This window comes from Podarcis liolepis, assembly GCF_965112155.1.
Source record: "Podarcis liolepis genome assembly, chromosome: 14".
NCBI lineage: Eukaryota > Metazoa > Chordata > Lepidosauria > Squamata > Lacertidae > Podarcis > Podarcis liolepis.
The window spans coordinates 51,370,909-51,395,628 of NC_139569.1; the positions used below are offsets into that span (position 1 = coordinate 51,370,909).

At 46.0% G+C, this 24,720-nt stretch overlaps 1 protein-coding gene across 5 annotated transcripts in view; it reads left to right on the top strand.

Moving 5' to 3' along the window:
- Positions 1 to 24,720, top strand: part of APBA2 (amyloid beta precursor protein binding family A member 2) — a 103,783-nt gene that overhangs the window by 26,641 nt on the left and 52,422 nt on the right. The window lies entirely within an intron of this gene.

A 24,720-nucleotide genomic window follows, 5' to 3' on the forward strand; every position in this document is an offset into this window, starting at 1 on the left:
GAGGTCTGGGTGCATTGAAAGTTCTGCTCATCTGATTTATTTGTACCGATGGAAAGGAGGTAAAAGGGTGATGGCTTCTGGTTTGGGGAGGACTGTTTGATGGTATGTAGACTTGTCACATTTCAAAAAGTAACATTCCTGACACCCCCAAAGTTGTTGAGAAGGTCTAGAAGCCACACCACCATGTTCAGAATCCCTGGAGAGGGGCCAGTGCGCAGGGGAGCAGGACTGAGAGCTGCTGGGCAGGGAGGAAGAAGCTGCGGGTGAGAAGGTGGTGACTCCCTCCTGCTGCTTCTATGAGGCGGCCCAGAATGGCAGCAGAATACAGCCCCGGTCTCAGCGGAGCCCCCGCCCCACTCGCAAGGGACGGAGCGCAAAGGCTGCACTGGAGCAGCAACCCCAGAGGCCGCCAGGGGGTGTGAAGGTGGGGAGGAGACCTGGAGACTCCGGGGGGGGGGGGAAGGACCGAAGAGGCCCTCAAGGAGGGGAGACCATCCCCTTGCCGCCCACCCTGGGAGCCAGAGAGAGAGAGAGGGGCGCCAGAGGAAGGGAGGCGCCCAATGCCTGGTGCATGCCCTCCCCGCCAAGCGCTTCACTTTGCCCATGTCTGCATGCGTCCCCCCTCTCTCTCTTCCCTCCAAAGGGCAGGGCCAAAGCGGTGGGCCAAGCAGATGCTCCAGGAGGGGGAGGACGGGGCCAAAAGGGAAGCTGACGTGACTGAAGCGGGACAGAAAGTCTCAGTGGCACACACACACACACACACACAAACCCAGAAAACCTAAGGAAAACCTGGGTTGCCATATGTGTGGGAAATTCCAGACATCTATTAAAATTCAAATATTACCCCAGTTTCCATTTTAGGCATCCAATTTCCGTACATGTCTGGAATTTTTCAGACGTAGGGCAGCCCTAGACAGTGTGTGCCTGAACGTGTGTACGGTCCTTAACGTATCAATTGTGCTTTAGGAAACCCGAGAATACAATTAGGAGAAAGCAAAAGTCAGCATTTAAAGCCTAAGAATACAGTACTTGTATTTGCCACCTTATTTATCTTCTCTCAGTCCCCTCACCATGCACTTCTTAATTTGCATTGACCAACTTTCCCCAACCTGGTGCCCTTCAGACATTTTGGACTGCAGTTCACCACATTGCCTGTGCTTCTGGGGACTGATGGAAGTTGTAGTCCTGCAACATCTTGAGGGCGCCAGGTTGGTGTGTTTTTAATTGAGTTTTTCTAACCTGTCCACTTTATGGTCCAATGGTGGGCTCCATACAGAATGAATATAATGCATCAAAGCAACATATTTAAACACTTATCTGACGTAGTAACAGCTCTACAGATGGGGAGGGGCATTTCCTTCCACCTCAAAGGCTCCCCACCTTGACTCATTGGTGGAAGATTTAGGATGGCTGAGCCTCACACCCTTTGGAGGGGAAGGCATTCTGCAGACTGGGGTGAGTGTGTGTGTGTGTAGGGTGGCCTCCATAGGGTCTGTCACGCACCACAGTCTCCTGAGCTTCACAGGGCAGAGGTGCTGCTAAGAGGGCCTTCGCTGTCCGTCTGTGTGGAAGGAAGCACCCCTTCAACTATTTGGGGGTGTTGACACTTGCAGCACTGGTCCCATAATGCAAAGAAGGTGAGATCTTGCATCAAACCCAACTTACTGCTACTGCTGGTATCACAAACTTGGCCACTTTCAGACAGAATGAGAAGATGGCTGATGATGAAGGATAGGCTGGAGGCCCTTGCTCTGGACTGGGTGCAATTCAGACATACCAGACTCTTTATCTGGAAGTCTTGAGAAAGTCACTTTGGATGTTGCAGGCTGGCCTGGAGGCTTTCCCCAAGCAATTAACTGAAACTTCAGCTGATCCATGATTGGCAATTTCAGTTTGCAAGTTAAAGGTACTATTTATTAGCCTATTTTGGCTCTGGTGTGCTTCTATAATAAGGAACAGGGGAGAGGAATTATTCGCCATGGTCTTGAACAATAGGGTTTGGATAGTAGTGTAAGCGAGAAACCTTATCCCTTATATACTCAATAGATCCTTGCACGCTGCAGGAGAGTTTCTCCTTTGAGTTCCAAAGATCTCAGGAGCCCACTCTGCAGCAACTTGGAGCAGGGCTTTTAGTGTGGCTGCCCCTGCTCTGCGGAACAACAGCCCTGTCCAGATGCATTCTGTGCTGTTTTGTGGTGGTTTTTATTACATTGCCTTGGGACATATGTGGAAGGCGATGAATAAATAAATAAGAGGACCATGGCTACAGATGTTTTATTACATATGTCAACAGAAAGGAGAGCAGCTGACTGAATCACTGCCTGGAGCAGCCTTTGCCCACTTGGTGCCCTCCTTATATTTTGGACACCCACTCACGTCCAGGCTTGCTGGGCTGAAGGGACCTAAATGTCTGGAGGATCCCAGGTTGGCAAAGGCTGGTCTGGAAGGACCCTGTACTGTAAAATAGTACAGTAACAAGACAAGAAGTGGCAGGCCGTCTTACATGGCAAGGCAACTACAGAGATGGTTCCTCTTTTGTGATGTTGGTTGTTGCGCTCCTGCGTTAACCAGGAAAAACAAACATAGCATATTTAAGAAGCACTTTAAGCTTTTGGGAATATGCAAATGGATTTGATCAGCTGGAAGACAGATAATTAATCAGCTAAAATATATTTAATTGGCTGTCAGACCTAAACACTGTACATTTCTAGGCTTGTGATGAATACTGCTTGTGTCAGGCTAGAGGGAGGGGAGAGAGAGACAAGGAGACCAATTGACAGAGTGAGGGAGAAATGAGTGATGCTAGAATATTTGTGCATGATGGATGGTGCTCACAAGGCAGCAATAGTGGATGGAAGAGGAGGTGGGGAGGAGAGAGACAAATGAAGAGCTCTCTCTCTCTCCCCCCCCCTTGCTCTCCCCTCCCTCTCTTTCCCTCTTCTGTGACTGAGTGGTGCTTGGGTTTTGTGTGTTGGAATTTGCCAGCATGTCCTGGAATCTGTTGTTGAAGAGACTATTTTCTCTCTCTCTGCACTATATCTGCACTACTGTGTCATCATCCTCTTTTCAATGTCTGTTTCCCAAGGTCTAAAGAGAAAGGAGGAGGGAACAGGTAGAAGCAGGAGGGAAACGTATGTCTGCAGTAAACGACTTTTGGGCGGAAGGGACAGCCTTGGTGGGGGGAAAGTGTGACAGTTTTTCCACCAAAGGGAAAAATTGTGATTTAAAACAATGGAATAATTTTGAGCAAAGTAGCATTGGAGAGACACTGAGAAGAACAATGTGGAGGTTTTAAAGAAGAGAAGTTAGAGTAAAGCAGGGATGGATGAATGCTGAGAGGTTAGGGGTTTTTTAAGCCAACTCTAACAAGAAGAAATAGCACAGATGGGTACAATACAAAAGCTAACACAGCTGAGCTTTTCCAAGCTCCCTTCTGACTGTACTCACACCTGGTTTGAAGCTGCCACTTTACCCTTCTCAGCAACCCTCCAACTATCTTTACCTTTGTGACTGTGTAAAACCACCAATTTTCCCCTCTGTGTTGCTCCCAGTCTAATAAAAGGTAAAGGGACCCCTGACCACTAGGTCCAGTTGTGGCCGACTCTGGGGTTGTGGTGCTCATCTCGCTTTATTGGTCGAAGGAGCCGGCGTACAGCTTCTGGGTCATGTGGCCAGCATAACTAAGCCGCTTCTGGCGAACCAGAGCAGCGCACGGAAACGCCGTTTACCTTCCCGCCGGAGTGGTACCTATTTATCTACTTGCACTTTGACGTGCTTTCGAACTGCTAGGTTGGCAGGAGCAGGGACCGAGCAAGGGGAGCTCACCCCGTTGCAGGGATTCAAACCGCTGACCTTCTGATCGGCAAGTCCTAGGCCACCCGTGTCCCGCCCCAGTCTAATACATGAATGTAAAAGACCTCTCTGAAACTCTGGAGAGCCACTGCTAGTCAACACTGACTAGAGGGCCTAAAGGTCTGACTTACTGCGTGGCAGGACAAAGAGAAGGCCACTCGCACGTCTTCAAGAGCAAGAGTCTGGTGTTTAAGAGATGCGAGAGAAGGAGAGCTCAGGTATGAGAATTAGCTCCAAGGAGGTTGCTGATTGATGAACAGAGGGACTGAAGAGATGTGTGAGAATGTACCAAAGCCAGTCAAGAAGAGGTGGTGAGACTTAAAGGGAAGAATAAGTTTCCACTTGGCTAATCCTGGTCTAGGTCATTACGTGGCACTTGCCATCTTTCGTATGGCAAAGAAGATGGTTGTTGTTGTTGTTGGTGTAACCCATCCATTTCCTCAGGGTAATGTTAAGGGGACTGTCTAAATTGAAACCCTGACCAGGTAAAGGTTGCCGAGTGAAGTTGTGTCTTTGGCAGGCAGGTTGAACTATCCATCAGTCTTTTCTTCCCCTGACATTTTGTGAAGGAGCAAAGGGGAGAAGCTGTTCTCATTTTTCACTGGGCTAAGACGTCCGGGTTTCTAAATGCAGGTCAGCAGCCTGTGACAGAGGGCAGAAAGTAATTAAACGTAAACCTGTCCTGGTTGAATTTCTGCAGCTGTCAAGCTGTAAAGTTCGCCAGCTCATGTTGACTGCAGGTTTTAAAATTCCAGGGCTTGGAGCTTGTTGGGCTTGTATGAACTCTGGGACACTTGCTGCAGACATTTTGCTTGCCCTAAGCAAAAATTAATCCCCACCTCACCCCGGCCCGAGTTTGGAGGCAGTTGTGTTTTGGCTTCCAAAGCAAAAGGGAGATACTTTTGTTTCATCCACCTGCATGGAAAAGGGGATGAATTGGCCTCGAGCACCTGGGATCCTGCCCCCTTTACTGCCTAATGCATTGGGTCTAATGAGCTGACCCTGGCTATAGATGGGTTGTAGTAGCTATCCCAGGCTTCCTCAGCCTTGGCCCTCCAGATGTTTTGAGACTACAATTCCCATCATCCCTGACCACTGGTCCTGCTAGCTAGGGGTCATGGGAGGTGTAGGCCAAAAACATCTGGAGGGCCAAGATTGAGGAAGCCAGAGCTATCCCATTTCTGGGCCTGGGATTCAACAGTGAGTTCTGTAAGGTTGTGACCCTTGGCTGCAGTGGAGTCATTATTTAGGAGAACATCCACTGTGCTATTGTCTGGTTCTTGTCACCCCCACCCCACAACTGCTTATTTCTACAATATAGGAGACCTGCAGCCCCACAGATCTTGATGGAGCTTATCAGCTCCAGGCAGCACAGCCAGTTGCTAGGGATGATGGGAGTTGTAGTCCAACTATATCCAGAAGGCTACAAATTGCTCTGTGCTATTAGCATAGCAAACCTTTTGTTCTACCTGGAGCTCTCACCACTGGAGATATGTCAAGATTATACAAAATGGAAGCATTGCTGCAAATTAGAATAGTGACAGGTGGGCCTAAAATTTCCGATCAGACTGCTTTAATCATGCTTTTAGGTGCATTTATTATGTAAAGCACTGTTTATCCTTACAAATAGCTTCTAGAACAGGCTTCCTCAACCTCAGCCCTCCAGATGTTTTTGGCCTACAACTCCCATGATCCCTAGCTAGCAGGACCTGTGGTCAGGGATGATGGGAATTGTAGTCTCAAAACATCTGGAGGGCCGAGGTTGAGGAAGCCTGTTCTAGAAGTTCTGTGATAGAGAAGGCTTCTTACTTCTTCTCAGCTGTGGAATTACATCTTTTTGAAGTCAAGTCATCTTGAGTTCCTTATAGTAGTCTTTAACACATGGTGTGCCTTTAAGTTAGGTTTGACAATTCAATAATAATAATAATAATAATAATAATAATAATAATAATAATATACCCTGCCCATCTGGCTGGGTTTCCCCAGCCACTCTGGGCAGCTCCCAACCGAATATTAAAAATACAATACAGCATTAAACAATCTTTTGATTTGTTGCTGTTATCTGCAAATATGGCTGTAATTGTTTTCATGTTTAAATCATTTACCTGCTAGGCCTACTATATGTTGGCATTGGTATCTGATCTCAGGGCACAGCTTTTGAACAGCGCATGGCACCAATAGCTCCCAGTCAGACACTGCCACTCCGAATGGCTTGCGTGGCCAGTTTTTCTGGCCCCAGGAATCAGAGCCAATTGTACTGTTTAAACAGCAAATGCCTGGATCCACAGAGGATGCAAACCTATGCCAGGGCAACCTTCATGTTTGGACATGTGGTTTTTTTGTTTTTGCTTGTTCTGCAAGATTGTGATTGGGAAAGGACTGTGACTCAGTGGTATGCAAAAGGTCCAAAGTGCCCGGCATCTAAAGGTCGGACTGGGAGATCCCGCTGCCTGAAACCTTGGATTTGGATTTGATATCCCGCTTTATCACTCCCCTAAGGAGTCTCAAAGCGGCTAACAATCTCCTTTCCCTTCCTCCCCCACAACAAACCCTCTGTGAGGTGAGTGGGGCTGAGAGACTTCAAAGAAGTGTGACTGGCCCAAGGTCACCCAGCAGCTGCATGTGGAGGAGCGGAGACGCAAACCCGGTTCCCCAGATTACGAGACTACCGCTCTTAACCACTATCCCACAGTTATTGCCAGTTGGAGGAGAAATTTCTGAGCTAGGTGGGCCAGCCCTGAGCTAGGTGGATCAATGGTCTGAGCTCAGTACAGTGGTACCTCTGGTTGCGAACAGGACCCTTTCTGGTACTTCTGGGTCACTGCAGGACATATCCTGAAAGGATGTAACATGAAGCGGACGTAACATGAGGTATGACTGTATAAGGCAGCTTCCTGTAATTGTCATGTTGGGTAGACCAAAAATCCCGGAGAGCAGCTGCCAGTCAGTGTAGACAGTACTGAGTTACATGGATCCATGGTGTGACTTTCTATAAAGCAGCTTCCCATGTAAATGATTAAAGACCATCTTCCTTTTTCACAGCTTCCTATGCTCCTACACAGAATTCATGCTGAGAATCTACTTCCTAGGCAAATGACTGTGGAGAATCTTTTCAAAATGTGTTTTCGCTTCTAGAAGAGTTTGTTTGTCAGAGGTCATTGACTGATACCACGCGCAAATTACATTCCCCTTCTCAACCTTCTCTTTGTGGGTCAACCAACCTCCATTTCCAGGCTCTTCCTTTCCCCCATTTAGCATAAAGCTTTCACCTTCTCTGAAGCCACAGGAATAATTTAGCTGCTGCTCACAATGCCATGGCACATGAAAAGCCAGTTGGAAAGAGGGCACAGAGGCTTCCATTGTCGACACGCCTGTCGCTTCCCAAGAGGAGGTGATTTCCTGTGCATCTTTGGGACTGAATATTAAAGGGATTTGGAACGATGAAAGAAGAAACATGTGAGATGTACCTTAAGACATTTCACTTCTTTGGACATTGCTCTGCAGAGTGAGGCAAAAATTGGGGGGAAGAAGGTGCAGTGACTGCTTAAAAAACAAAATCCCATTTCTTTCTTTTATTCCCAAAGTAAAAAATCATATATTTGTAGCTGCAAATCTATGTCTCAAATAAAGCAGCTGTGTGAACAGTTCCCACTGGTTTGTGAGGAAAGAAATAACCTATGGCCTGGGAAAGACCTTGAGCAGTTCTGTGCAGGGCTGTGCAAGCAGAAGGGCTACAGGATTGATCCCCAGGAAGGAGAAAGACTCCTGTCTGAAACTGGAGAGCTGCTGCCAGCCATTGTTGCTATCACTGGGCTAGATGGACCCATGATCAGCAGTGGTGTCATGGTACTCCTCTAAGGGGGAAGGTGTGCCTTATGGGGACGGTATGGGGAGCGCTTTCAGTTACAGCTCCGTGTCTGCTTCGTAGGAAATGAAATTTGGAAACAAGGGGAACTAGGTTCTTACAGGAGCAAATGGCATAGACAGGAGTGAGTTTCAGGTGGCATGTTCTTTTCTCATTTATTTGTTTCTACTACGGAACAGCTTGCATATACTGGTCAGGGTTTGGGGCCAGGATATCTCTGATGGACAGCCTTTCCCCACATGGAACATAGGTTATGTAAATTGTGTTGCCATGATGTTACTTTGCTCCTTTTGTTTCAACACAAAGCATCAACAACAGTGAATTGTGATTGTATTCACTGGATTGATTTCTGTACTGGACATAGAATGAATAAGCATCCACCTGCAATTTCTGTCCCTATTTCCATTAGGATTCTCTGGATTTTCTGGGACACAAAGCAGGGCTTTCTTGGATGTGGCACCCGGATTATGGAACTCCCTCCTTACAAAGAGGCCTGCTTTGTCCCCTCACTGTTGGCCTTTCCCCCCACATAAGTACAGGTGGCAAACATTTGGGGCATGTCCAGTTGACGTGTGGGTCCTTTTGGACCCAGAAGAAGGCAGAATGGGTGGTGGGGATTGTTATGGGGGAGTGGCGTAAAGTAATGGGGCAGGGTGTGCTTATTTGTTCTCCACTGACATGCGCAGCAGCCAGGATTGGAATGCCTGCGCAACTTGGTCACCACCTGTAGTGAAGATGTTTTGATTTTGCCAGGCCTTTCCTTTGAATGAAATTTTACTCCAACTGTGATTGTTCTTTTTTTTAAAAAAAAAAAATTGGTTGTATCCAGTCCTGACGTGGTTGTTATTTAATATTATTAGTATTGTGGTTTTAGATATAGGTAGGTAGGTAGGTAGATGTGTGTGGATAGGAGGTATCTATCCATCCCTAAGTATGTAGAGGTAGAGCTATACAGTGTTTTGTTTAGGGTTACTTTCATTTTGACTCAAGAAAATCACTGGGAAAGGAAATGAAGCCGCCATCGAGGGTGGTAACAATGAAACTGACCAATCACCATCCTAGATTCCAACTCCTACTTCACACATTAAACGCTGGCTTCCGTCTGAGACTCAGGAAACACCATGACAGGAAATGAGGCCGCCATCAGGGACAGCAACAGAACTGACGATTCACCGTGCTAGAGAAGAAACTAAAAATCTTAAAATTTTTAGTTTCTTCTCATGTTAGATTCACAAAATGTTTAGGAATATGCATACCCCTGCATATATATATATATATATATATATATATATATATATATATATAGTGATGTATGTTGTACAGGAATACAGAGTTTCATAGAGTCATAGAATTGTAGAGTTGGAAGGGACCTCAAGGGCCATCTAGTCTATCCCCCTGCAGTGCTGGAGTCTCAGCTATAGCATCCCTGACAGAGGGACACCCAACCTCTGCTTCAAAACCTCCAAGGAAGGAGAGTCCACAGCCTCCCAGGGGAGACCGTTCCACGGTCAAACAGCTCTTACCACCAGAGAGTTCTTCCTGATGTTAATATTATTATGGGCTCTCATATATGAAAACACAGAAGTTACAGGAAACAGAATCATAGCTGTGTCCCCCTTAGAGAATGAGTGGAAACAAAATGAATGAATAAAATAATAATGAAATTAATGATGTTGTTAATTATCAGAAGGTCAGCGGTTCGAATCCCTGCGACAGGGTGAGCTCCTGTTGCTCGGTCCCTGCTCCTGCCAACCTAGCAGCTCGAAAGCACGTCAAAGTGCAAGTAGATAAATAGGTACCGCTCCGGCGGGAAGGTAAACGGCGTTTCCGTGCGCTGCTCTATTTCACCAGAAGCGGCTTAGTCCTGCTGGCCACATGACCTGGAAGCTGTACGCCGGCTCCCTCGGCCAATAAAGCGAGATGAGCGCCGCAACCCCAGAGTCGGCCACGACTGGACCTAATAGTCAGGGGTCCCTTTACCTTTACCTAATTATCAAAATTAAGAGGTGGCTTCCCCCCTTTAGCATTTCTGTGTTAATGGGGAATGATGCATCTTTTACATCAATGAACCATTTGTTAAAGGTGCAGCCCCTCTTTTCTCTTCTGGCTGATGAATGCTGTCCACCCTGCAATGCCAACGCTTTGGCAGTCAGAAAGATCTGTGAGTGTAGCTGGGAAGATTTTGAACGTTGCTCACCAAGGACTTTCAAAAAGCAATCTGCTAACAAGCAGCCTCTTTCCCCTTAAGCTGTGAAGCTTGTCTTATGCCATCTGGAACTGGTGCACAAACAGCACTGGAAAGGCAAGGAGAGTTTGGGAGCTTTTAAAACTTCTTTTTAAAAAATAAAATGTGTGCATTCTGGAGAGCCTCCCCAGCTGCTTGGTATTTTGCTGCTGCTTGTAGCCGGCTTGGCTGGAAGGGATCCTGGAGCATGCCCAGAGCCTTTTATGAAGCTAGTAAACCACCAAGTGTATCTCGGACTGCCAGAACTAACTGATGAGAAAATGGAGCTTCTGGTCGATGAAGCTGTGATTGTGAAACATTCAAGCTCCATGTGCAGAGCCTGATGGCTTATAGTACAGTGGTACCTCGGGTTAAGTACTTAATTCGTTCCGGAGGTCCGTTCTTAACCTGAAACTGTTCTTAACCTGAAGCACCACTTTAGCTAATGGGGCCTCCTGCTGCTGCCGCGCCGCCAGAGAACGATTTCTGTTCTCACCCTGAAGCAAAATTCTTAACCCATGGTACTATTTCTGGGTTAGCGGAGTCTGTAACCTGAAGCGTATGTAACCTAAAGCGTATGTAACCCAAGGTACCACTGTAAACCTGCTTGGGGAAGAGTTCCAAACTATGAAGCAACACCAATTTTTCATGTGTGTGTACCCAAACATAAACTTTTCAGTATACTCTATTTATTTTACATATTTAAATTCTTACCTGGCTTCTAGGAAGCTCAGGGCAAGTGTGCACATTTCTGGCTTATTGTGGTTAATTGAACAGTAGAATGGATTTCAGGGGTCAGAATCATTGAGCGCCTGTCAACACCCACAGTTCTCCAGGGGGCCCACTGCCCCCCCCCAACCTACAGATCCAACTGTCCCTGTTCACCCTGCCTTCTCTGGCATGCAAGATGTGACTCAAGTGAGAAGCATCCTTCACTTGGCTTGTTTCTCCTCTCTCTGTCCTTATACATGTTGGGTAGGGTCTCATAGGCATAGAACAAGTGAATAGGCAGTGGAAGGAGAAGTGAGGACTAAAGACACACTGTTGTGTCTTGTCCACAGACACTCACCTGGGGCTGGCGCAGACAAGTATCATGCTGACAGCCTGATCAGACTGAAATCCAGAAGCTGCAGTTTCCCACTGCATCTGAACACAAAATCATGGGTTGTTTTTCACTTGCAAACCAGGCCCAACAAGCCAGCAACAGGATCCATTTAAGGGATCCTGTTTGCTGGGGGAAAGCAACCCACAGCCCTGGTTTTAGACTTCATGGGAAGCTGTGCTTAATTTTGGCTTGTTTCTCCAACTCATGCCATGGAGGAAGTGATGGGGGCATACAATGGAGCGCTGTTCATGCCCCCCAAATTGTCAGAAATCCTGGTTTATCATGACACCTGAACACAACCATGATTTTCATATCTGCTTAAAGCTTTCATTAGCTTTTCTTCACTGACTCTTGGGAATAAAACATTAAAACTACCTGCAAAGCAACTGAGCCATTTTGTGTTTGGTATTTAGCATACAGTGGTTTCCTTCTGTTTTAGAGGCTCCTGCACCCAGGGGGGTCCAAAACATTAGCCCAGGAAACTGAAACATAAGACGTGGGGGCAGAAATCAGAAACTTAGCAAAATTGTGATGCCCTTCTATTTGGTTAAGAATTTGGGTGGGGAAAACGTGAATAGTGTTCACTATAGCGTATACTGTATATCAGTGAATGGGACCCAGGTGGCGCTGTGGGTTAAACCACAGAGCCTAGGGCTTGCCAATCAGAAGGTCGGCAGTTTGAATCCCCGTGACGGGGTGAGCTCCCGTTGCTCGGTCCCTGCTCCTGCCAACCTAGCAGTTCGAAAGCATGTCGAAGTGCAAGTAGATAAATAGGTACCGCTCCGGCGGGAAGGTAAACGGCGTTTCCGTGCACTGCTCTGTTTCGCCAGAAGCGGCTTAGTCCTGCTGGCCACATGACCCGGAAGCTGTACGCCGGCTCCCTCGGCCAATAAAGCTAGATGAGCGCCGCAACCCCAGAGTCATCCACGACTGGACCTAATGGTCAGGGGTCCCTTTACCTTTACATCAGTGAAGCTGGTAAACGGGAGAGAGAAGAGCATAGAGGTCAGGGGGAAGGAGAAGCCAGGAGAGTGTCGCAGAAGACCTAGGTAGAATCTACACACATATAAAAAATGCTGTGAAAATGCTTTTTTAGAAAACATTTTGAAAAATATATTGAATTTGCCATAGCTCACCATTGCCATCAAGTGTCACATTTGTAAGTTACACTTTACAACACATTTAAAATGTTTTATTTGCAGCTGTATAGCTGAGTCCCCAGACTCCAGGGTCAAGGCAAAAGGAGCCGAGTTTAAAGGATGGGTGTGGCACAAAGTGATCTGAAAGGAAGGGCTAAAGTAGGGAAACAGGGCAGATGTTTCAGAGGAATGCTTTCTCATAATCAAATTGTTTCTATGGCTAACTGCTCAGCTTTCCTAAGAATGTGTGCCCCCTTTCTCATGTCATTACAGCAACTATTTGCTCTTTTAAAAAGAAAAGCCTACAGTACAAGGGGGAGAGTCTATTTTCAGCATAGGGGCCATATTCTCCTCTGGGCAGTCGGCCAAAGGACACATGCGACTGGTGAGCGATGCCAGAGGCAAACGTATGCAAAGCAGCAAATGGACATTTTACCTTCGCGCACATCTCTCTTTCATTCCATCCAGAGAAGCAAGAGACATTGTGCACATTAAAGTTCAATTTTTGTTATACATTACTCATAAAATCGTAGAATGTTGGAAGGGTCCTGAGGGTCATCTAGTCCAACCCCTGCAATGCAGGAATCTCAGCTGAAGCATCCAGGACAGAGGGCCATCCAAACTGCTTAAAGACCTCCAAGGAAGGAGAGTCCACCACCTTTCCAGGGAGTCTGTTCCACTGTCAAACAGCTCTTACTGTCAGAAAGTTATTCCTGGTGTTTAGTCAGAATCTCTTGTCTTGCAACTTGAAGCCATTAGCTCTAGTCCTACCCTCTGCAGCAGGTGTAAGCAAACTCAGGCCTCCAGATGTTTGGAGACTACAATTCCCATCAGCCCTGACCACTGGTCCTGTTAGCTAGGGATGATGGGAGTTGTAGTCCCAAAACATCTGGAGGGCCAAGTTTGCCTACGCCTGCTCTACAGCTGGAGAAAACAAGCTTGCTCCATCTTCCACATGGCAGCTCTTTAGAACGGTGACGATGGCTGCCGTACCTCCTCTCAGTCTCCCCTTTTCCAGGCAAAACATACCCAACTATGATTTATACTTCATTTCTGTAAAACTTTTTGAAATCGTTTTCTTTAAAAGAGAGAGAGAGAGCATTAAACATCAACAGGAAGTCTCTCAGCAAGAAAAAGATGAATTATGTCCGCTGCCTTTTAAATGTTATTTCTCTCCCCCCCCCCCCCCCGGTGATGTTAGTTCCTTAATCGAGGTCTGAATCCACTCTCTTGCTTGCAACTGCAATATGGATTCCTTCTGGCATGTACAAGAATAAGTACTTTTTTTTTACTTTTAAAAAAAAGACTACTGAGACATTGGCAAACTGTCCCCCCCCCTTTTTAATGAAATTTTTAAGCTTCTACCATCTGTTCTGCCCATAATTATGCAGGCCAAAATAACATTATTTTACAGCTATATCCGTAAGTGCAAAGACATTAGCGATCTGCTTCCATGCTGCCTTTACAGAGCCTTCTCCAGAGTTCTCACTCAGCCCACACATTCCAAAGGCAACGGGCTCATATCAGAGACTGCCTTTCTACTATCTCATGCCATGAGTATCATTTCAATTGCAAGTACCATTGCCAATTAGCCTCTTTTATAAAGTCCAACAAGGAAATCAAATGTGTATTGTCAAATACCTCATGTTCTATATAGCCTGGGATGCTGAAGTTCTCCACACCCCCAAAAATCACTCATCTGACCTGACTTGTCTCAAAAAAGGGTATCATGAAGCTGGGAGAGGTGCAGAAAAGGACCACGAAACCCATGGATAGCCAGTGTCCCCTCTAGATGTTGTTGTTGTTGTTATTATTATTATTATTATTTCAGAAAAGTACATACTTCTTGATTGTAGACAAACCTCAAAGCGGGTTTTCAACAACAAACTGCCAGCATAAACAGAGATGTTGTTGATCTCAAGCTCCCATGTCTCCCAGCCAGCATGGCCAATGGTAACCCAGCCACATCTGGAAGGCAAAAGCTACCCTTTTGCAAACTTATTAAGGTCATTGTTGGAGGCAGAATACCTCTGGATACCAGTTGCTGGGAATCAGATGTTGTGCTCAGACCTGCTTGTGGGCTTGCCACAAGTATCTGGTTGGCCAGTGTGGGAATAATAATAATAATAATAATAATAATAATAATAATAATAATAATAATTCATTTATACCCTGCCCATCTGGCTGGGTTTCCCCAGCCACTTTGGGCAGCTCCCAACAGAATATTAGAACATAGTAAAACATCAAACATTAAAAACTTCCCTAAACAGGGAAGGGCTGCCTTCAGATGTCTTCTAAAAGTCAGATAGTTGTTTATTTCCTTGACATTTGGTGGGAGGGCATTCCACAGGGCAAGCGCCACTACTGAGAAGGCCCTCTGCCTGGTTCTCTGTAACCTCACTTCTCGCAGTGAGGGAATCGCCAGAAGGCCCTTGGAGCTGGACCTCAGTGTCTAGGCTGGACGATGTGGATGGAGACACTCCTTCAGGTCTACAGGGCCAAGACCGTTTAGAGCTTTAAAGGTCAGCACCTTTAAATTGTGCTTGGAAACATACTGGGACTGAATGTAAATCCTTTAGGACCAGTGTTATATGGTCTTAGCGGCCACTCCCAGTCACCAGTCTAGCTGCCACATTCTCGATTAGTTGTAGTTTCCAAGTCACCTTCAAAGGTAGCCCCATGTAGAGTGCATGGCAGTAATCCAAGTTGGGAGATCACCAGAGCATGCACCACTCTGGCGAGACAGTCTGCAGGAAGGGAGGGTCTCAGCCTGTGTACCAGGTGGAGCTGGGAGACAGCTGCCCTGGGCAAAGAATTGACCTAGAATCCTAGAATTGGAATAGACCACAAGGGCCATCGAGTCCAACCCCCTGGCAAGCAGGAAACCCCATCTTTTCTTGTGTGTGTGTTTCTTGTGGCTGATTAGCTGCTCTCCCTGTGCAAAGGTCAGAGGGGGCAGGGTTTCTGTTGAGTCAGGTGATTAGCTGTGGGAGGAGCTTATCAGAGCTTGCAGGGCAGCAGCTGAAGGAGGAGCAAAAGGAGACCGGCGCCTCCATGGACAGCTGTGAGTCCAAAATGACTCCCAGGCTGCGCACCTGGTCCTTCAGGAGGACAGTTACCACATTCAGGACCAGGGAGTCCTCCACACCTGCCTGCCCCTGTCCCCCCAAAACAGTACAGTTGTACCTTGGTTGTCGAACACCCCAGAACTTGGACGTTTTGACTCCCAAATGCTGCAAACCTGGAAGTGATTGTTCCAGTGATTGCGAATGCTCTTTTGGAACCAAATGTCCAACAGGGCTTACACGGCTTGTGATTGGCTGCAGGAGCTGCAATTTGGTTTTCAAATGTTTTGGAAGTAGAATGGACTTCTGGAACAGATTCTGTTCGACTTCCAAGGTATGGCTGTACTTCTGTCTTGTCAGGATACAACGTCAATCTGTTAGCTGCCATCCATCCCCAATCCAGATACTCACACAGTGAACAGGGAACAGGATACTAGACTAGCTGGGAATTTGGTCTAATCCAGTCTCAGGGCTCTTCTTACGTTCTTATGAGGCAGGGACAAAAAAGGCTAAAGCACAGATGGGATGATGAGAGTTGCAGCTCATGAATAAATAAAAAATAGGTGGGAAAGGGTCAGGCATCTGGGAAACAAGACCTTGGCAATGCTACTGGCAGTTGAACCCAATGTGTTTTGACTATACTCACTTTTAGCCTTAGGCACAATCCCTGGAACGTAACCCCTGTGTCAGTTGCAGGCTTACTATATATGAAGCTGAGATCAGTGTGGTGTAGTGGTTAAGAGCGGTGGACTCGTAATCTGGGGAACCGGGTTCGCGTCTCCGCTCCTCCACATGCAGCTGCTGGGTGACCTTGGGCCAGTCACACTTCTCTGAAGTCTCTCAGCCCCACTCACCTCACAGAGTGTTTGTTGTGGGGGAGGAAGGGAAAGGAGATTGTTAGCCGCTTTGAGACTCCTGAAGGGGAGTGAAAGGCGGGATATTAAATCCAAACTCTTCTTCTTCTTCTTCATGTCCCCTTGTGGATATGCTGCTGTTTGTTTTCCCTGAAAAGGCTTATGACACTTCCTGCTTCCTGTTGCATGTCCATGGCATTCCATCAATCCTATTTTTATCAAAGTCCTTTTGGTATTCCTATTGGACCCTCCTATACTTTTCGGTCTCTGATTTTTATTTTTTTAAAGAAACATTTTGTTCAAAAGCAGCTTGTTCTCTCAGTCTCACCATGTGATTTAATATCAATCGCTAGGAGTGCACAGCTTGTTAGGAAACGTAAGAACTAAATGAGTCACTGGGAGGAGAAAAAAAATGTTTTTATTCTTGATAATGAATAGGCCAGCTTCTCTGCAGGTGTAAAGTTGACACATTTCTTTTGAAATCAAGGGCAGTGTGCTAGCAAGGAGGAATCCTTGTTCCATCAGCAAGGGATGTGAGACAATTGTCTTGCGCAGCAGTGGCTCTGTGTGGGTTGTGGGTGAAAGACAGAATGAAAGAGAAGCCAAGTGGAGGTAGCTCCCACCCTGGAGATAAAAAGTCTGGCTAGATCAGGCCAAAGACCCATTTAGTGCAATGTTCTTACAGTGCCCAAGAGTAATGACCAGGGGTGTGACCTTGAATAAAATATTGGGGGGGGGGGGAGGTAAGCATAATCAAACAATCAATCAATCAATCAATCAATCAATCGTAATCAAGGCCGAAGTGACCTCTTGGTGCCTAGGAGTTGGCTTTTGTGGTAATGATGGAATAATCTGGCAATTTTTGTTTTCTCAGATTCTTATTTTTCCAGTCTTAAATTCAGTTCTCCACATTTCTTCAGCAATCTGTGGTGTTTTTTAAATCCTCATGAAAATTATTCAACATTTTAGTGCAATTTCTCTTAATAAATGCATTGTTGCCTGCAATTTGGACCAAGGTATTCATTATTGCAAGTAGTTTAACTTAATGCATTTCCGTATTTTATTTTCACTAAGGAATTGATTTGTGGGCACAATTTCCCCTAATATTTGCATTCTGTTGTTGGAGAACTGTAATGCAAAATTCAGAATTTTGATGGATGGCTGTGTTTTGGTTCTCACATTGTTTCTGAAAGTGTGGAATGAGAGATTCGGCTTTAAAGGTGAACTGAACTGAATTCCTCTGAACACTGGCACCCGCTGCAGTTCCTTGGCCATCAGTCATGAGATGAGTCAAGGAGCAGCGCTCTGCCCACTGACTACCTGTGGTGTCACATCCTGTCTGTTTATATGTTGGGGATGCAGACCTGGGAGGGCAGTGCAGGCTCCCCTGTTGTGTCAAATCCTGCACGATCAGGGCTCCATCAGGCTTTGATCAGGCTTGATTCCATGCTTCCTAGTAGATAGCTGGCAAGGGGCATAATGATAGCCCTGCTCTCCCCTCACATTATTTCAGCACATTTCACGCTATACATTTAAAGTGTGATGGTGCTTCTCTAAACAGCTATGCTCCCCCCCCCCGAGAATCCTGTTACGGGCACTGAGAGTTGTTGGGGGGACCCCCCTCCCCTTCCCAGAGCTACAGTTCTCAGAATGGCTTAATGGCCCGTCCCTCTTCACGGGGAACCATGAAACACCCATAACAAACAGCAGGTCCCATCCTTCTTTGTGGGGGAGCCAAGACCATTTAAAGTGCTCTCGTAATGCTTTAAATGTATGCTGTGAATGTGGTCATGGAGTGGAAAGAGTAGGTTGTCTTTAGCTTTAATATCCTCCTTCGTTACGCGGAGGTTAACTTGAAGACGATAAATTCTCTAGGCAACATCATCATCCCTGACATTTTCTGCAAGCAGAGTGTGTCTGTGTGTAGGAGGCAAGGGGTGGGGGCTTGCCTGAATATCTGCTGAAACCATCAACAGGCTTATTTTATCTTCTAACTAAGCTGTAATTTTTGGAGTCTATTGGTGCATACTGGAGATGAGGATAAATATTTTATAGCCCGTTTTTTATGTGTAGAGATTATGCACTGAGGAACAACACACCTCATACACAATCCGCTGAGGGCGACGGATGTTTATAAAGAAATGGTCCTTCACAAAACACAGTGACATGGTTCGTTGTTAGCCAAAAAAGAAAGCCCCTTGTTGTTTCAAAACACTTGCCAGCCTCAGCAAATCAATACAGGGTGAAATGCTTTTGGGCCTGGGGGTTGGGAATTAACATGGGAGGGGGTCTTGGTTCTCCCCATTATATGTTTTCTCTCAAACAGAAAATAAAATTGCATTAAGATGCTGATTAATTTTCAGGAGGAATCTTTTTATTAAAAGAATTGCAAAGTGCTTCAAAATTTGGATAACTGAATTTAAATCTGGAAGAAAGAGAAACAGAGAACAAAAATTGACAGATTATTCCCTCCCTATTCCCTATTCCTGCTTGGCAGGGGGTTGGACTCGATGGCCCTTGTGGTCTCTTCCAACTCTATGATTCTATGATTCTATTTGTACCTAGGACTGTAAGCCAACCATTATTTCTATTAGCCAGCTGGGAACTTTCTCCTCCAATGATACTACAAGACAAACAAGACTCCCTCTCCCAGTCCCACCATTCAGTGCCTCTCCCAATTCTTTCTACACTTAGGTGTGTGGTCTCCTCTTCTGTGACCCCCCAACTCTACTCTCTTTCAAGGAAAAACCTCCTGCATTGCAGGGGGTTGGACTAGATGACCCTTGGCATCCCTTTGAACTTTCCAATTCTAGTATTGTGTGAAATACCTGAGCAAAATCAGGCAATCTGGTGTGGATGTTCTCGTTTACAAACACCTCCCCCTTCCCTTTGCACAGGAATAAGTTAATTGTTCATTGTACTGTGTAAGTTATATTCAATTATGATAATGCAAATCATGAGTGTGATTAAGAATATGAAAATGCTTTGGGGATAATTTATTTTGTTGTTCTCTAGTTGGAAAGTGTAACCAGTGTGATAGTTGGATATTTCATTGTGAAAGAAACAAAGACAATCCTAAGGACTTTATCCTGTAAGAAATAGTTTTGTTTGATGGATAAGGCTACGCATTGACAACGTTTGCTGAATATTCACTTCTTAAAAAGCAGGTGGGAAATAATAATTGGAATTGTAAGATGACAGTTATATCCTTCATGGTAAATATTTGTTGCACTTCAAAGCACTCAGTGCTTTAAGAATGAATGACAAGGAGGTAATTAGGGCAATTAGGTTAGATGTATATGGTATGTTTTGAGGTCCTGGAAAAGTAGATGACTGAGCATTTTGATGGTGAAAGCTACATGCTATAAGTTTATATTCTATCTAATAACATAAAATAGATGTATTTGCATGATGATTAGATTTTTAAAAATAAAAATAAACAATTTCTCTCTTCTTGTGCTTTGGAAAGTCTCTTCATCTTCTGGCTTCTGTGATCTAGTCCAGAATTTGGGTAGAGATGAATCAACCAATTTTGCTCTCCACCAAAATGTTTCAGAGCAGGACCCAAGGTATCTGCTCATCTGCAAGGAATCCTGCACATACCAACTGATTAGAGTAGGTTGCTGGAACCCAGAGCCATGACATCCCATCTCCCAAGGATGGTGAACCACCAACAGCTCTGTTGTAGAGCTTGCACATCCTGTTCTCTAAATCTCCAGAACCCCTTCAGAATTTTTACGATGCCACTGAGCTCTCGTAAGATTGTAGAATATCATAGAGTTGGAAGGGACCCCAGTGCAGGAATCTCAACATGTGGTCCCCCATCCAATTTGAAACCCAACTGGATGCTGCTTATGTGCTAGCTAGCAGGAGGTTGTAGCATGACCACAATCATTGCACTGTCTCAGAGATTATGGGCTTCCCCATCCTTATTATATGTGCAGTCTGCACTAGGGACAGACAGGAAAGGACGTTTCTTTCTCCCCCTCCCCCATTGCCAAAGCAAATAACTTTGCATTTGCAGATAGAAGATACTGCAATGTAAAAGGGAACAGGTAAGTATTCTTCAGAAGGGACGTAGGTGGCGCTGTGGGTTAAACCACAGAGCCTGGAACTTACCTATCAGAAGGTCGGCGGTTCGAATCCCCGCAATGGGGTGAGCTCCCGTTGCTCGGTCCCTGCTCCTGCCAACCTAGCAATTTGAAAGCACGTCAAAGTGCAAGTAGATAAATAGGTACTGCTCCGGCGGGAAGGTAAACGGTGTTTCCGTGCACTGCTCTGGTTCGCCAGAAGCGGCTTAGTCCTGCTAGCCACATGACCCGGAAGCTGTACACTGGCTCCCTCAGCCAATAAAGCGAGATGAGCGCCACAACCCCAGAGTCAGTCATGACTGGACCTAATGGTCAAGGGTTGCTTTACCTTTTTAAGTATTCTTCAGCCATCTCTGGAGGAAGCTACAGCTTGCTGTAATATTTTGTGACATTTTACATAATGCTCTTCAGTCTAAATAAAAAAGTTCCTTCCAGTAGCACCTTAAAGACCAACTAAGTTAGTTCTTGGTATGAGCTTTCATGTGCATGCACACTTCTTCAGATACCTGAAGAAGTATCTGAAGAAGTGTGCATGCACACGAAAGCTCATACCAAGAACTAACTTAGTTGGTCTTTAAGGTGCTACTGGAAGGAACTTTTTTATTTTGACTATGGCAGACCAACACGGCTACCTATCTGTAACTCTTCAGTCTAGTTGCACGTCATTATAGAAAGCTTCAGACTCAAATGCCCTCTATGCAGATCATGGTGATAACGCAAAGAAGCCTGGAAGACCATCCACCTCTTACTAATGTGTGTGCTTTTCATGTTCATCTGCTCCAATTTCCCCAAGGAATATTTGATCCTGCTAACAAGGGCACCTTCTTTGTGGAGTCAGGGAGGGGAAAAATCCTTATCCCAGAGTTTCCTCAGAGATCAAACAACTGCCAACCACCTCAAAATTAATTTCCTGTTAAGCAGACCACAGGGAGATATATCTCTCTTATCATTTTTCAAAAGCTTTTACTATGACAAACTATCTCACGTCACAAACTGCGTCTCCGACCTCACACATTTCTGGGTGCTGGCCAGTGAGGATCCTCTTGTGTTCCTGGTCTGTAGGAATTCTGGCATTTCTGAAGCTACTGTTTTTGGGCCCCTAGAACAATCTGGGCAAGGAAAGCTTAGCACTTAGCTACTTTTGCCATTCAGCTTAGCCTAATGATGCTCACTGGAATCCGGGAGACTACCATCTTGGCATCCATCTGTCTCAAGCAACAATGGAGTGTTCTGGGGGTGAAGTCAAACTGCTGCAGTTTGGCCTCCCCAGGGTCAAACCTGGACAGTGTGTACAGAGGTCCTGGGCTGCCCAGATGACAAGACCCCCCCCCCCCGGCCTTGCTGATGTGGTCCAAAGGAAAGCAGAACAGCTTGGCTGCAGGAGTTGCCGGAAGGAAGTGTACAAGGCACCATCCAACTGTCTTAGGGATTCCACTCTGGATCTTCTTAGGGTTTACTCCTTAGCCTTTTCTTCTCCCAAGACATCCCACAAGGGACCAGAGTTTTCCTTCTCCTAGATGGGCTCCCTTCCCAGGTGGACAAGCCCCATCTGCCCCTCACCTCCCTCTATAGCAGAGCTTTCCAAACTTTTCATGTTGGTGACATAGACATGCATCATTTTGTGACACAGTAATTCTGTTTCCCTAGCAAACCAGAGGTTAAACCCACCCCTTTACAGCCCCGGGAGGAGCACGTGGAGTGTTTGTGTGACACACTTACAAACAGTTTGGAAAGCTCTTCTCTACAGCATGTGCAGAAACTGCCTGGACCCACTATTGGTCTCGCCCACTCAGTCTGCATAATACTTTAAACCTCTGGCAGACTGGCAGCAGTGCAGTGCCCTCAATAGTTTTGTAGACTACAATTCCCATCATCAGTTTGTCTGACAGAGGCAGTATTCACACCATACATTTAAAGAGCTATCATGCCATGGCTTGCCCCAAAGCATCCTGGGAGCTGCACCTATTCCCCGCACAGACCTACAGTTCACAGAGGGGCTTAACAGTCAATTCTTCTTCCCAAACACAAAAACTTCCCCTGTGATAAGTCCAGGAGCCGTTTACTACCTGATGACTTGTCTAGGCTGAGTCTAAAAACAAATACGGAAAGGTGCATGCAGACTGAGCTGTTTATTCAGAGTTCATTGCTTTTTACATTGTTAAAGAGTTGGGAAGGAAAAACTACTAAGCATTTATGAGTTTCTGATGCTAATGAGTGGGCCCTTTCTGCTGAGGTAATGAAACCTGAGTGAGCTCCTCATCACTGTGTCCTAAATTGGAACAAAAGGAATTGCACTGCAAATTACACATTGATTTCCTTTTGCATCTTGAAAGTGCTAGGTATTACTGATCAATATGAGTTGGCAGTCATTGTTTTTAATTGCTGTGGACACATTTCTTTCAGGGGAGGAATAACTAGTTCCCCCCTCCCATTCGTCAGGGCAAGCTTCCTTCCATACAGTGGTGCCCTGCAAGATGAATGCCTCGCAAGACGAAAAACTCACTAGACGAAAGGGTTTTTCGGTTTTGCGTTGCTTCGCTAGACAAATTTCCCTATGGGCATGCTTCGCAAGACGAAAACGTCTTGCACTTTTTTTTTAAAGCCGCTTGAAGAGGCACAGTTGCGACGGACCGTGCTTCGCAAGACGAAAAACATCGCAAGACGAAAAGACTCGCAGAACGAATTCTTTTCGTCTTGCGAGGCACCACTGTATTTGAAATATTTATTCTCGTTTTTTATATAGCCAGGAAGATTTCTACCTTGCTGATCCTGTTCTTCCATCAAAATGAATGTGTCTTCTGTTTTCCTGTGGCCACATTTGCACTGAACATATAAAACGCTATGATACCACTTTAAACAGTCCAGGCTTCCCCCAAAGAATTCTGGGTACTGTAGTTCGTTAAGGGTGTTCAGAGTTGTTAGGAAACGCCCCTATTCTCCTCACAGAGCTACAATTCCCAAAGGGATTGACTGCTAAATCACTCTGGGAATTGTAGCTTGGTGAGGGATTAGGGTTCTCCTAGCAACTCTCAGCACCTTTAACAAACTACAGCACCCAGAATTATTTTGGGGAAGTCATTTAAATTAAATAATAATATTTAAACTGTGCAGGAGATTATTGCTTTTGTTACTATGTTATGTGTTTTTGTGTTTTTATATTGAAAACCGCCCTGTGATTCTTTGGTGAAGTGCGGAATAGAAATTTAATAAAGAATATAGTGTATCATGGTATCATACATAGCATACCCTCCAATATTTCTCTGATGAAAATAGGGATGTCCTATTCCACATTAATAATAATAATTTAACTATTTATACATTGCTGATCTGACTGGATTGCCCCAGCCACTCTGGGCAGCTACCAACATATATAAAAATAGAATGAACCATTCATCATTAAGAAACTTCCCTATGCAGGGCTGCCTTCGGATGGCTCAGGGGTTGGGTACCATACCCTCCAACATTTCATTGATGAAAATAGGAATGTCCTAAGGAAAAGGGGGACATTCTGGGATAGAATCAGAAACCGGGATGGCTTCTGTAAATCTGGGACTGTCCCTGGATAATAGGGGCACTTGGAGGGTCTGACATGGTGCTTGGTGTGAATCCTAGAGCCCTCTTTCTGGTTGGCACCTTGGGCTAGGGGTGGATTAAACCTTGTGCCAAATAGTCACTCACATAGTGACCTGGCTTAACTTCTTAACATGGCTGTAGTTCAGTTGCGTCGCAGCTGTCTGGTGTGATGAGTGTGGAAGTTGCTTGGTTAGATCATTTATAACAGGAGTGGGCAGCTTGTGGACCTCAGCCTAATTTCAAGAGCCATGTGCCCGTCTTCCCAGCAGCCCTTGGCGTGGAGAGGAGGAGCGCTTTGCCCCCACCCACTGTTGTCTTCTGCCCTGCACACCAAGGGAATGCAGCACTCCGAAGCGCCCAGTTGCACCCAACATGGGGGGGGGGGGTCACATGTGCATGACGTTATATCTGCCACGTCCCCCCAACCCAGGCAGACCAACTCGGACCGCCATCCCCCCCCCTGCCAGCTGCCTTATCTTTGTGAAAGGGACATGGCAGGGCAAAGAGATTGCCAGTGTGCCCTCTGGGGAGATGCTCTGGCAATTGGCAAAGGGAGGCTCTGGGTGCAGACACTTTGCCCTTCCGTCTCCCTGGTCATCTTCAAAAGGACCCAGCAGGGTGAAGCTTCCTTACCTTGGCGCTTGCTTTTAAGGATTGCCGTGAAATTGAGGGGGGGCGGGGAGGCTCCCTTATCAAAAATATTGGGGGGGCCTGCCCCCAGATGGCGCCACTAGTGGCCCTTGACCACATGGGGAAATTTGCCCATTTCTGACCTGTCCTGTGTGTATATGTAGGAAGCAGCCCTGCGCCTCAACCTGTGTCCTGTAGTCTCGAGGTAGGCAGGGCAGTCTCTGATGAGGCCCTTCCAGTGGCTGACTTTTAGAGCCAGCCTGTACGGTGGTACCTTGGGTTACATACGCTTCAGGTTACATATGCTTCAGGTTACAGACTC